The following is an 11,614-nucleotide window of genomic DNA, read 5'->3' on the forward strand; positions in this document are numbered from 1 at the left end:
AACCTGGACAATTTGTGTGGCAAGACAGTCATTTTGTACTTTGTGTATCTGAGAAAGATTTATGGTCTCACTCATTGTAGACAACCAGAAACAGATCTATCCCGCAGCAGCTAGAGCACTGTTATATGGTTGTTGTATGTTTCCATCTGTATCAGTGTTCCGACTCAGTGCAGGCTGACAGCCTTCAAACGGTGGGAAAGGCTGCCCTCAGCTGTTGAAATGTAACTGCCTCACACAGCTGATAATAAGAACGGCCTTCCAGACAACAGCACTTATGTAGATGATAGAAGAGACAGAAATAGCAATAAAAAGAGATGCACCTCCAGAGTGTGTTAACTGGAGTTTGACTTGTCATACGTGTTACATTATAACCTCTGTGTGCTTTTTACAGGATAAGTCTGGTGAGATTTGATATTTTTCCTCCAACAACTAAAGGCACAACTCTTTAAGCTGTCTGAATTTTGATCATGCTCCATTAGATAACAATAGTAATAGAAAAAGGAGCAAATGATAACTGAGGCCGGGATGGCAACACAGAACACCATGTAGCTTCATCAGTGCTGCACCAGCATCTGCCTGTGATGGTATGCACACAGTGAGATGACAGTCAAAGTGAATAGATTGCATGAGATTGACAGATCGTCAAAGCAAGCAGATCATCCATACTGCTCTCCAAGGACTGGACACCCACAAGTGTATGTCTGACCAACACACAAATAGCTGGAAAACTGGAGAGTTGTGTCAAATCAAACATTAAGAAATATACTGCAATCATAACTTATTCCTGTGAAAAGAGCTCGTTGATAAAGAATAACCGCACAAAAAACATTAAACAAGCACATATATATACAGTATATGGTATAATGCTGCTGTAACATCATTTCCCCATACAGTCATTAAAGTCTGTCTGTTTATACACCATTGCTTCTGAGACAGTTCAGTACAAAATACTCAACTTGACTGAATCTGACTCAGTTGCTGCTGATGTTTCTGAAAATACCTGAGGTAAGAAATATCTAATGTAGCAACATAATCTTCATTCATGTTTGATCAGCACTGCCTCGTTTGGACAGTTGGATCTGTGTTTCTGAGTTCTGTACTGTTTGTCTGTGAGGGCGAGCGTACCACAGAATGCAGAAGTACAATCCACAGTAACAGCCATCAAAAGTCTGCTGAATGACGTGTCACCTGGCCTACTTTGGACTTCCGCCACAAATTACCAGGAAGCTTTTGGTGCAGGCAAAATGTTGTTTAACAAGTCTAACATTATTCATTTGCATATACTACCCACACTGTACAGTTTCCCCTTAATGCTTCTACTAATGACAATAATTCTGAGACTATAGCAGCAAATTCACTCTTTAATAGACTAAGTGAATCAGCCACGTTGCTGTTTTTTTTTCTGTATGTGTGTGTGTGTGTCCATGATGGAGCACAGTCGTCGTAGAGGACTGGTTGGTTATTGAAGCCTCTCCATGTGGCCCTCAGGAACAAACACAGTGAAAACACAGCTGTGGCTGTCCAGTCCTCTGACAGGCCAGACCTCTACCGTGGAGGCCAGAGCATCCGTCTGCCTGAGGGGTCTGAACCCCACGCTGCATCCCCACCTCATGCTGTTTACTTTATTTACTCTCTGGTCACATGGTCCCTGCTTGGTCGCAGCAGCTCTGGCAGAAGCAGTTAGCTTCCCCATGCCTCCCCTCTCTCTTTCTGCAGATGTTACAAAGGTTTATTTGTATTTAGAGGGCCTTTGTTTTCGTCAGTTGCATCAGTAAGCTGTTCCTCCACCGGTCGGTTCACATGCCTTTGTGTCAGACTGTTTCTAGCAGTTGGACAGCTGAATCTTCTGGGGCCGGAGCGCTCATGTGCTCCAGCCGAACCCTCAAAGGGGTCCTACTGCCTGTGATGCTCTGATTCAAGATCTGGTGGTGAACTTGGAGTTGTACACAAAACGTCTCTGCACCTGGGGAATGTTTTTTTTAAGTCTACACTTTGAATGGAGGCAAAGTGGTGAAATATATTTGTACAGAAGTGATTCTTGAGAGACAGACAGAGAAAATTATTTTGATTTCTTATAAATGAAAGGAAAGTCAAACAATTGCCCCCTGAGATCCATTAAAACCGTCAAAGGCTGCTTTTTTCAAGACAGTCCTGACCAAGATGACCTTTAAGACATATCACAACATAGGACACATGTTGAATACACTGAGGCCTACACACTAGCAATAAAGTAATGCACAAGTAAAGACTGAGAAGTCCTATATAGATTTTATGGCCCTTGAGCTTATTTTAAATGGGCAAAATGTAAGGCCAGAATTTTAACATTCAAAAAATGTACTACCTTCATCAACTAAAGTGTGAAGAAGCAACAGTGCATCAAAGACGTCCATGTACTGTGTTCCAGTGATGTCTACTGAGGTTAGCATGCTAACCGGCTCGCCGAGCCCATCCTGTCCCGTAATACCACTTTGTACCTCAAGAGGTGACAGATAGCCCCCGCAGTTTCAGCTGGGAGATGTATGTGAGCAGCGAGTTCATTACTTAGTCTAATAAATAAACTAAATAACAAAATGGTAAGTTTTCTTACACCCATTTAACTTACTAAACAATACAGTTTCTCTCCTTTACTGAACTTAGACAGGCTTAATTGCCTTGTTAACTCATTTCCAAACACAAAAACTCGACATAGATGTAATAAAACTCACCAAAACAGTCTTGGTTTGTCTTCTCACCTCTGGTTTGGCTTACTTTACCTAGTGAGATGTGAAAATATCTCTCTCCTTTGCTACTTCACCTCGTTCCTGTCCCTGCCTGTCACGTCTTCTCGCCCCCATAGTCATAGTAAATCACCTCCATACTGTGTCCCCTGTCTTCAGTCTCAGAGGCTGTGTCTAGTTCCAGTCTGAGAGGCTGCTGATCCACATTGCCTACGGTGACTCCCCCCAGTCATCCGAGCTTGAGGTCCAGGTAAACTCCAGTCATCTGATAAGGCCACTAGCTCCACAGTTGACTGCTGAATAGCTAACAGCAGCTAGCCACTGCCAAAGATAGCAACAGTGATGCTGCCGCCTATATCTTTGGAGCTACTTTCGAATTCTGGCCAAATCTTACAAATTTAACCATGATGGTCCCAACATGATAACCCCTCCATTCAGGAAGTTGAAAAACAGCAGAGATATCTTAAGTTAGTAAGTAAGTAAGCTGATCCACAAAGCAATGAAGGGAGCGGGCTTCATGCTGCACTGACTGTACTGTAAAGTTGATCACATTTGTACTTGATCAAAGACAGAGCGAACAGAGATAGTTGATCGTCTCCCAAACCTCTCCCCCTGTTCCTCTGTGGGGCATCATGTCACTTCCTCCTCTGAGCTGAATGTCACAGAATCTTCATAAGTTTTTCCACCTGCTCCTCTGCCTCTGGTGTGAGGCCCGCCGGAGAAAACTGACAGGAGTTAAAGCCTCCATGTTGATTCAGCTTCCTCTCATCCAAAGCAATCCCTGAGGAACAGATCTTGTGTGTGGGACAGGGGGCGGGCAGGGGGTGGATGTGGCCTGGAGCGATCCAGATGACATGTTCAAGTTCATAAAGAACTGATTAAAGTAATGCTGTTTAAGTTTGTTAATTCAAAGTGGCGAGGGTGGTGAAACCTTGCCATCTGGAGTCAAACAGAAAGCTGTATCACGTCAGCTGCTGTGCTCTCTGCATCAGGCCGAGACAACAGACCGTAGCAGGGCATTCCCTCTCTGTTCCCAGAGGACCTGTTCAAACGCTGCAGAGGGAAAGGGTTAACAAAACATACACACACTTACTTTGATGTCCACGGTTCACTCACCTATGTATAGCCACAAGAACACAGAGGAAAATATTGATGAATCCAAAAAAAGACCATGTAGGTCTTAGCTGGGTGGAAGTCACGTGACATGAAAAGCTTTTCAGTCAGTCCTTGCACCCGGCAACCAAGACTTAGTGTATAAAACTGTACTTATAAAGAACACCCATTAACCAATGAATGTATTTTTATATATCCATCCAGGCCTTCCAATGAATGGAGCCTGCCTTCAGCGTTCAGGCTCTTTTGGTTCTACCCTTTTCTTTCCCTTCCTGAGCCTTGAAGCATTGTTTGTTGTCAGGGGGTCATACTGTCTACATTAAACCATTACAACCCTCAATGACTCTCAATGAGGGTTTGATTTTGAGTTTCTACCTTCCTACCCGTGTTTGTATTTTATTTGTTCCTGTTCAGACTCTGAGCATTGTTAAATCTCTGAAGGGGATTGGAGAATTTCCACCCTTGTCATTAATGAATTCATTGTTTGAACAACACATGCCATTTTTTATTCAAGACGCTGCTCTTGTGATTACCACTTGTACATTTTCCAAGATGCATTGAAGTAGACTTGGTCATTCCGAATGGTTAATTTACAAACAGCTGTTTTCTTCATCTCATCCATCGACGGGAGCTGCTTCTCATTCTTTAAGAGTTGTTTTTTTTTTTTTTTTTAATCCATCAAGTGCAACCTTTTCTGCAGGCGTCTGTGGCATTTTTGCTTCTCAGAGGCCAAATAATTTCATTTTTGTGTGTAATGGAAATAACTTGTGACCTGAAACACAGCTGAGGGGGTGAAGTCAGCTCCATCCTCAAGATAACATGAGTGTTTTTATGATCAGGACTGCTGTTTCTTGACAACGTAATGATTAAGTAGAGAAACAATACACCCAGTTCACATCTGTGGTTGGGGAGGTGGGCCCTGTCATGAGGCTAATCATGGAAAATACTGGGTTTTAGATAATATTTTTATTTTTATGACCCTCTTTGTTATTTTAATGTCCTCTGTGTCTTAAATTATTGATCCTTCAATATTTATGAACACTTTGAATTGCTAGAATACAGATTTTTGTTGCTAGCCACACCAGCAGCATGGACCTTGGGACGGCAACGCTGGTCAGTTAGTCATTTGGTCCGTCACTTATGTCCAGACTTCAATATCTCAGCGACTAACATATTTGGTGGAGATATCCAGGAACCTCTGTTTATGAATCCTATTTACTTTGGTTAATCTTTTACTTTTTAACTACAGCCACTTACATTTTAGGTTGAGAGTGAAAAGTCCAGACAACTATAGATGGACTGGCATTACATCTGGTGCAGATATTTACACCTCCCATAGGATGAATCGTAAGAACTTGGCTGATCATCATCAGATCAAAATTTCACTTTGTACCTTGGGCGGAACCGAGCTACATGCCGAAGTATCCTTGAGCAAGATACTGAACCCCGAAACTGCTCCTGACGCGCAGTTGGCACCTTGTGTGGCAGCCTCTGCCGTCAGCGGGCCCTGCGATGAGCTGGCGACTCGTCCAGGGATATACCCTGGCCTCCGCCCTATGAAAAACTGGATTTGTCCCCAGTATCCCCCGCAACCCCCTGAAAGGGGGGGGTAAAGCGGCAACATCTCCGCGACCCTCACGGAAAAAGCGGTCAAGATAATGAACTGATGAACTGAACCTTTAAATGTAAATCAGACAATATGTTCTCACTCCTAAATCGTCAAATTCAGCAGCTTGGTCAATGGCCTTAAGCTTCAAAATAAGACGCTCTGCCTGCCCCTACTGAGTCAATTTTAATGCAAATGGATCCGTGCTCAAGTTAGCATTAATGCGTTGTGTGCAATGTCCAGTTAGACTTTCAAAATAAAGGCTCTACGATCAAGTTCGCAACATACATAATACACAAAGATTATACACAAAAAAAACTTTGTTAGGGTCGGACAAAATGAAGTAGTTGTTTAGGGCAGGCAAAGATCATTCTGGGTTAAAATAAGTAACGTAAATTATGTAAGTGACATAACACGTCACATTACGAGATGTCACTAACGTCACATATGCATCATTTACTTACATTGACTTACTGACATTACATGAATTAAAAACATCTTGAACAACAAAAAAGATAAAATAATTCATAACAATAAATAACAGCAGCAGACTCTTTGACCAAGGTCATGTTAGCCTAAAACAGGCAGGTAGGCTAACAGTTTACTTATTTCTTTTTAGAAACAATATATTCATGTAATGTGATGTACTTATTGACTCACACTTGCCAAAAAATGCAGTTCTAATGCAGTCCTAAAATTAAAGTATCAATATATACACATTTATATTTGTGTGACCTAGCTCTATGAAAAATATTTAACACTTCAGGCTTTATCAGAAGTGTATTCTGACAGTGTGTTTCACTTTTACAAGAAAAAAGGTTTTAAGGATGAGAAGAAAACTGGTTGATTTGGCAAATAAACATCTGGTTAACATTCCAACCTTTAATAAAAAGCAGCACACAGCTGCTTTTCTCAAGACTTTCTATGGGAAGCATGTCTCCCATGAAGCGGATGAGGCAGTTCCAAGCAGCTAGATTTGACCAGTGGAGGTGGAAAGGAGCTGTCTTGGTGCTGCTTTCATTTGAAATACAACCCAACCCAGCATGTGGTACCTCTCAGATATTAGCCACTCTCTCATCTCAGTGAGCCGTCTGATGTTGACACAATGCTGCTGAGCTGCCTTGTTTGGAAAGTCACCTACTGATCACATAGACACTATGAGGGGAAACCAGTCACTGAGCTGTCTGCGTGGACTTCACTTCAGACAATGAGCCCTCTCTCTCACTCCACTCATCCAAATGGTTTCAATAATCCATGATGGTTATAAAGGGGCCTTTTATTTTAAATCCTAACTCTGAATATCTAATAACATCCATCTCATGGAGCCCAACAGCCACTCAGTTAACTGTTACACCAGAGAATCAAACTCAGCTGCATTTTTTTTCTCTGGATTCTTGGATTGCTCTGCTGCAGTGTTGCAAGCAAACCCCCTGAGATGAGATGATTGTGTTCCATTGATGATGATGATGATGTCAGCTTGTTTTATCACATCCTCCCAGCTCTCCGCACAGTGCCAATTTGGGATGCTCTTCCAGCATGAGAACAGAGAAAGAAAATCAGCCTGAAATACTTGCCTGTCAGTCCTCTTCCATGTGCTCTAACTCTGAAGATGTTTAACAAAATGAGAAACAGCCTGAGATGCATCACTGCATGTCAGACAGATCCATTTGGCAAAAGGTAGCTTTTTGGAATGAGAAAGACATTCAGAATGGAAGCCTTTTAAATGGAAACGGACCTTTTCTGCCCCCAGTGGCAGATATTAAAGTCACTGTCTCTTATTACCATAAACTCCTTTGCTGTCCCGTATGAAAGCATTTTCCTCTCACCTTTTGGCCACTTCGGTAAGATCTTCACTTAGAAGTGTGGGGGGGGGCTTAGATTTCTAGATAGCGTGCATTTCAAAAAGATGGTTTTCATTCCAATTTTAACATAAGTTTCTTTAGTGATTAAACTCTCATCATATCACAGCTGATTGTAACATCAGTAGACTGAATGGATAACACCTAATCACTGCTCTAATAAGCACGTTCAGTGCATTGGGGAAAGGTAACGTCCTTATATATGGTAATTACAGGTCACTGGAGCACAATAAAACGGCTGATATAAGGGATGAGTGAGTACACCATTATCTTTATCTGTTCATTAACTAAATAATCTGTATCTGTATCTGTACTCCAAATGGTTGGTGCTAACCGGAACTTGTTAATTGAAGCCTGAAATTGATATGGGTTCATCAAAAGTTGCTATATTTTTTTTATTTATTGGAAACCCATTTACAGAACAACCTCAGGATTGAGATTCAGATCGATGTTTACAGATCAAGACTTTTATGAACTTGAATGAATAAACTTCAGTCACCTACCCAATGAGGATTTTCCTTCATCATGAGTACAGATATTGACACATTTTACTTGGATGACACTTGTATAAAAAGTGTCTCATCCTTAATGGATACTCGATTCAACCGAGCACTTGCTCAACCCTAGTTGTTGTATTTATTTAGATGTGTACCCAAAAAAACATTTTCTCTGAAAATTTTACAGATGGATGTCACTGTTGACCTTAAGCTGGGTCCTGCTTTATGATTACATCATAAAGCCCTGGACTGAAATCTTCTGTGTGAATTTCTTTTTTGAATCTGAATCAGAATCAGAATCACACATACGAGGAATTTGCTGTGGTCTGTAGGTGCAAAACAACAAACAATACTAAATATACTTAAAAGACATAATAAAAATATAAATAGAGTGCGAGGTCGCAGTAGATACGGATTTTGCAATGTGCAAAATAAGAGCGTCTGGTGACTAAAACTTACATTAATGTAATGTGAGTGAAGGGGGAGGGAGGGGGGTCAGTGTTAGTGGGGGTCACGGGCCTTGTTAATGAGGCAAGTTGCAGATGGGAAGAAACTGTTCTTATGGCAAACAGTCTGGTGTTGTTGGCAGAGATTCAATATTTCAAGTTGTGCTTATATGGTGCATTTTAATTTATGATTTTAATCAATTACTACTTGCCAATATCAAGTTGGAACCCTTAATGATTTAATCATTGTTATGTTTTCTGCAGCATCATGCTACACAGGCGGTGCTGGGAAAGGTTTCCACCTGCAATCATAAAACCAAACGGCCATTTCCAGGTAGTACAGATTGGTATCAATAAGCATAAGTTGCTTTGTTTGTGAGTGGAAAAGCTGCTGATGGTTCTAAGCCTTGTTGCAGCATGAGTAACTCTCACTGGTTGGTCTGGGTACATGCATGATGGGATTTTGATAGTTGGGTGGTTGGAACAATGGTAGATCGTGTGTGAACCTCCCATGATTTCCACCCTCTTAGTTAGGCTCATTGCTCCAAATTAGGGGAGAAAAAGGATAAGACTTGCAACACAGACATGTATGAAAAAGAACTGCACAACAACAGAAATGTACTTCATTAGAATGGTCTGATTATCCTTTGGTGGACTTTATAGTTGTATCAGTGTTGTTGCAGTCAGACTGGCTACATGATAACTTAACAACTCCTTAAAAATGACAGTTTTCTCAGTCATGTATTTGCCTTGGTTGGTTCTCACAACCACAATTTCCTTACATGCAGTATGTAGTTGAGCTCATTCTGTTCTCTCACTCTGAACTCCTCTTTCACATCTAACCAATTTAACAAAACAGGAGAACTGCCAAGGCCAACAACCTGACAATTCAAAGGTGTGTTTTGCTTAGTTCCTGCTTGGTTTTAACAAAGTGAGCCCGGCAGGCAAACATTTAACATGATTTCCCATGAAAGTTATTTAAGGTGCAAGGTAGAAGCAGTTTGGATCTATAACCTTTTTTGTTTCAGGTAAATTAAGTTTTCTGCATAAATCACTGCCTGTATTTTGTGGGGTCTCCACACTCCATATCACTCTGCCATTTTGTCACCCTCTACTTGTTATTACATCAGATATGTAAGTGCAAATGCCTGGCATGGTAACATGGGAAACAACAGTGAGGAAATGATGCATTCCAGCTCTATTAGACTTAGACCTCCGTCTTAGAATCAGATAGGACTTATCTGTCAGAAATTACTTAAGTGGTTTCTTATAAGGGCATTTTTCTATATGAATGCTTGTTTGCAAAAGGGACAAGACCTCTGAAGGTATTTGGCAAATTCATTTAAAATGTCAGATTTCAGATTGACAAATTGAAAATGCAATTCACAACTAAGCCTGTTCTTCAATGACCCCTGCTGTTGAAAGTGTCCTTTTCAGCCTGTAGTTGATTTTTTTTTAAATAAGATGATATGTTTTACGACAGCAAGTCGAAAGAAATGAAGCATCACCAGAATTAAATCACCTGACATCTCAACCTACAAGTATATCATCCTGACTTAGATAACAGACATGCCTGTTGGCCTGAAGATTCTTCCAGTAACTGGGATATAATATGGAGCTTTTCATTTTATAAAAATGTTTTAATGATCTGGGGGATTCTTTTCAAAGTTTAAAGATTAGAGGGCTGTGTTTTAAAGTGAGACAGAGAACTGCACTTTAATATGTTATGAATGTTTTTCAGTTGGCTCGTACGCTCTGGGAATACAGTCTCACTAAAAAAACATGTCTGACCGTCTGACTCCTTGTGTTTCTTGACTTGTGTCACAATATCGGCCTGTCATCTCCCAGCCTTCTCATTCACCTGCATGCTAAGTCTACTGACAATGCAGAACATGCAGCTACCCTGTGATCTGCAGAATCCTATTTGAGCCATTCCCCATCACCTGACTGCCCCACTCGACTCCCACTTCTCTCATTACTTATGCAGTTTCTGGCACATTTCCACCTGTTTCCTGAGAAATTGTTCTTTACAGAGTGGTCCAGCTGCTCCTTCTGCCTGCCTGTTATGGGTTATACAACAAGTTGAGTCCAATTTGGAGGCTTTACATTAATGTGAGGTGTTGGCAGGCTGAGAGTGAGGTACCTGCCAGCTTGATCTTCTGCCTGTAGCTTTAACTACTGTTTTTGCCTGCTTCTTCCCTGGTTAAGAGAAGAGAAGAACTGTGGTATGTGGAGTATTTGATTACTGTCTTTACAACAGATTCAGTCCTTGCTACTCTGCTACTCCTCTGATTCTGAGTGATTCTAAGACATTAGATTAGTTTTTAGTTTTTTTCAAAGGGATGAAATCTCACATTATCGCATGTTATCTTGTTCAAATGGTTTCTTTCTGTGTCCTGTCCATGTTCATTTGAAACCAATCTGATAGTGTAGGAAAACTGGAGTATTTACTTCAATGTAAAGTGAACCGCCTGCTCCACTGGTACATCATCCATCAAATTAAGTCAAGCTGCACAAACATGAGATGTTTAACTTGGAATGAAAGGCAACAGTAAAATTACAGGTGTAGCTTAATGTGACAGTGACGTATTCAAAACTGCAAAGTACGATATGTGAGAGTGTTATTTTAACAGTAAGCTCATATAATGTGCACATTTTGCTAAATTACCTCTGTATTGTCACATCAATATGGCAAACTATTGGCTGTTGATTCGTTTCCCACAGTTAATGTTTGGGTTTGTTGTTACGATACTACTTATTCTTCTAAAAATACAGTTTGTGAGGTTTTTATTGGCCCACAGCTCTGAATGCGCATCATATATTTGACAGCGGTGATAGGGTTGTTAATCAATAGCAATGACTCATTGATTTCTTGGCCAGGCATTGAAACTCCCCACCCACAGGAATTTCAACAGACTCCCAATTCCCCTTAACCTCCTGGTATTTTCAGCCTGCTCAGCCATGGAGGACAGTGCAATGAGTGAGGGAGCTGAGTTGCAACACTGTTCAGGCTGAAAATCTTCTCTGGCCCGAACCCATCTGGAGAACAGAACAAGGATATATGTGAGAATGATGTTTACTGATTAAAGCCCTGCATTCAATACCAAAGTTCCCACCAATTTCGTCACGCTCTTGCAACTAAGACTTCACACTACTTAATACAAATAGAAGTGGACCTTTTGACTGGCAAACCACAGGCAGTAAGGGGGGGCAGCTACACCTCAACCACAACACCATTAACAGCATGAGAGTACCACAAGGCGGTGTTCTGAGCCCCATCCTCTACTCCCTGTGCACACATGACAGTGTGACTACTTATGACTGCAAACTAAAACTGACTGTGTAAACTCGTAGTGTAAAATGTAAAATTGGCCAG

This window comes from Pagrus major, chromosome 16, assembly GCF_040436345.1.
Source record: "Pagrus major chromosome 16, Pma_NU_1.0".
NCBI lineage: Eukaryota > Metazoa > Chordata > Actinopteri > Spariformes > Sparidae > Pagrus > Pagrus major.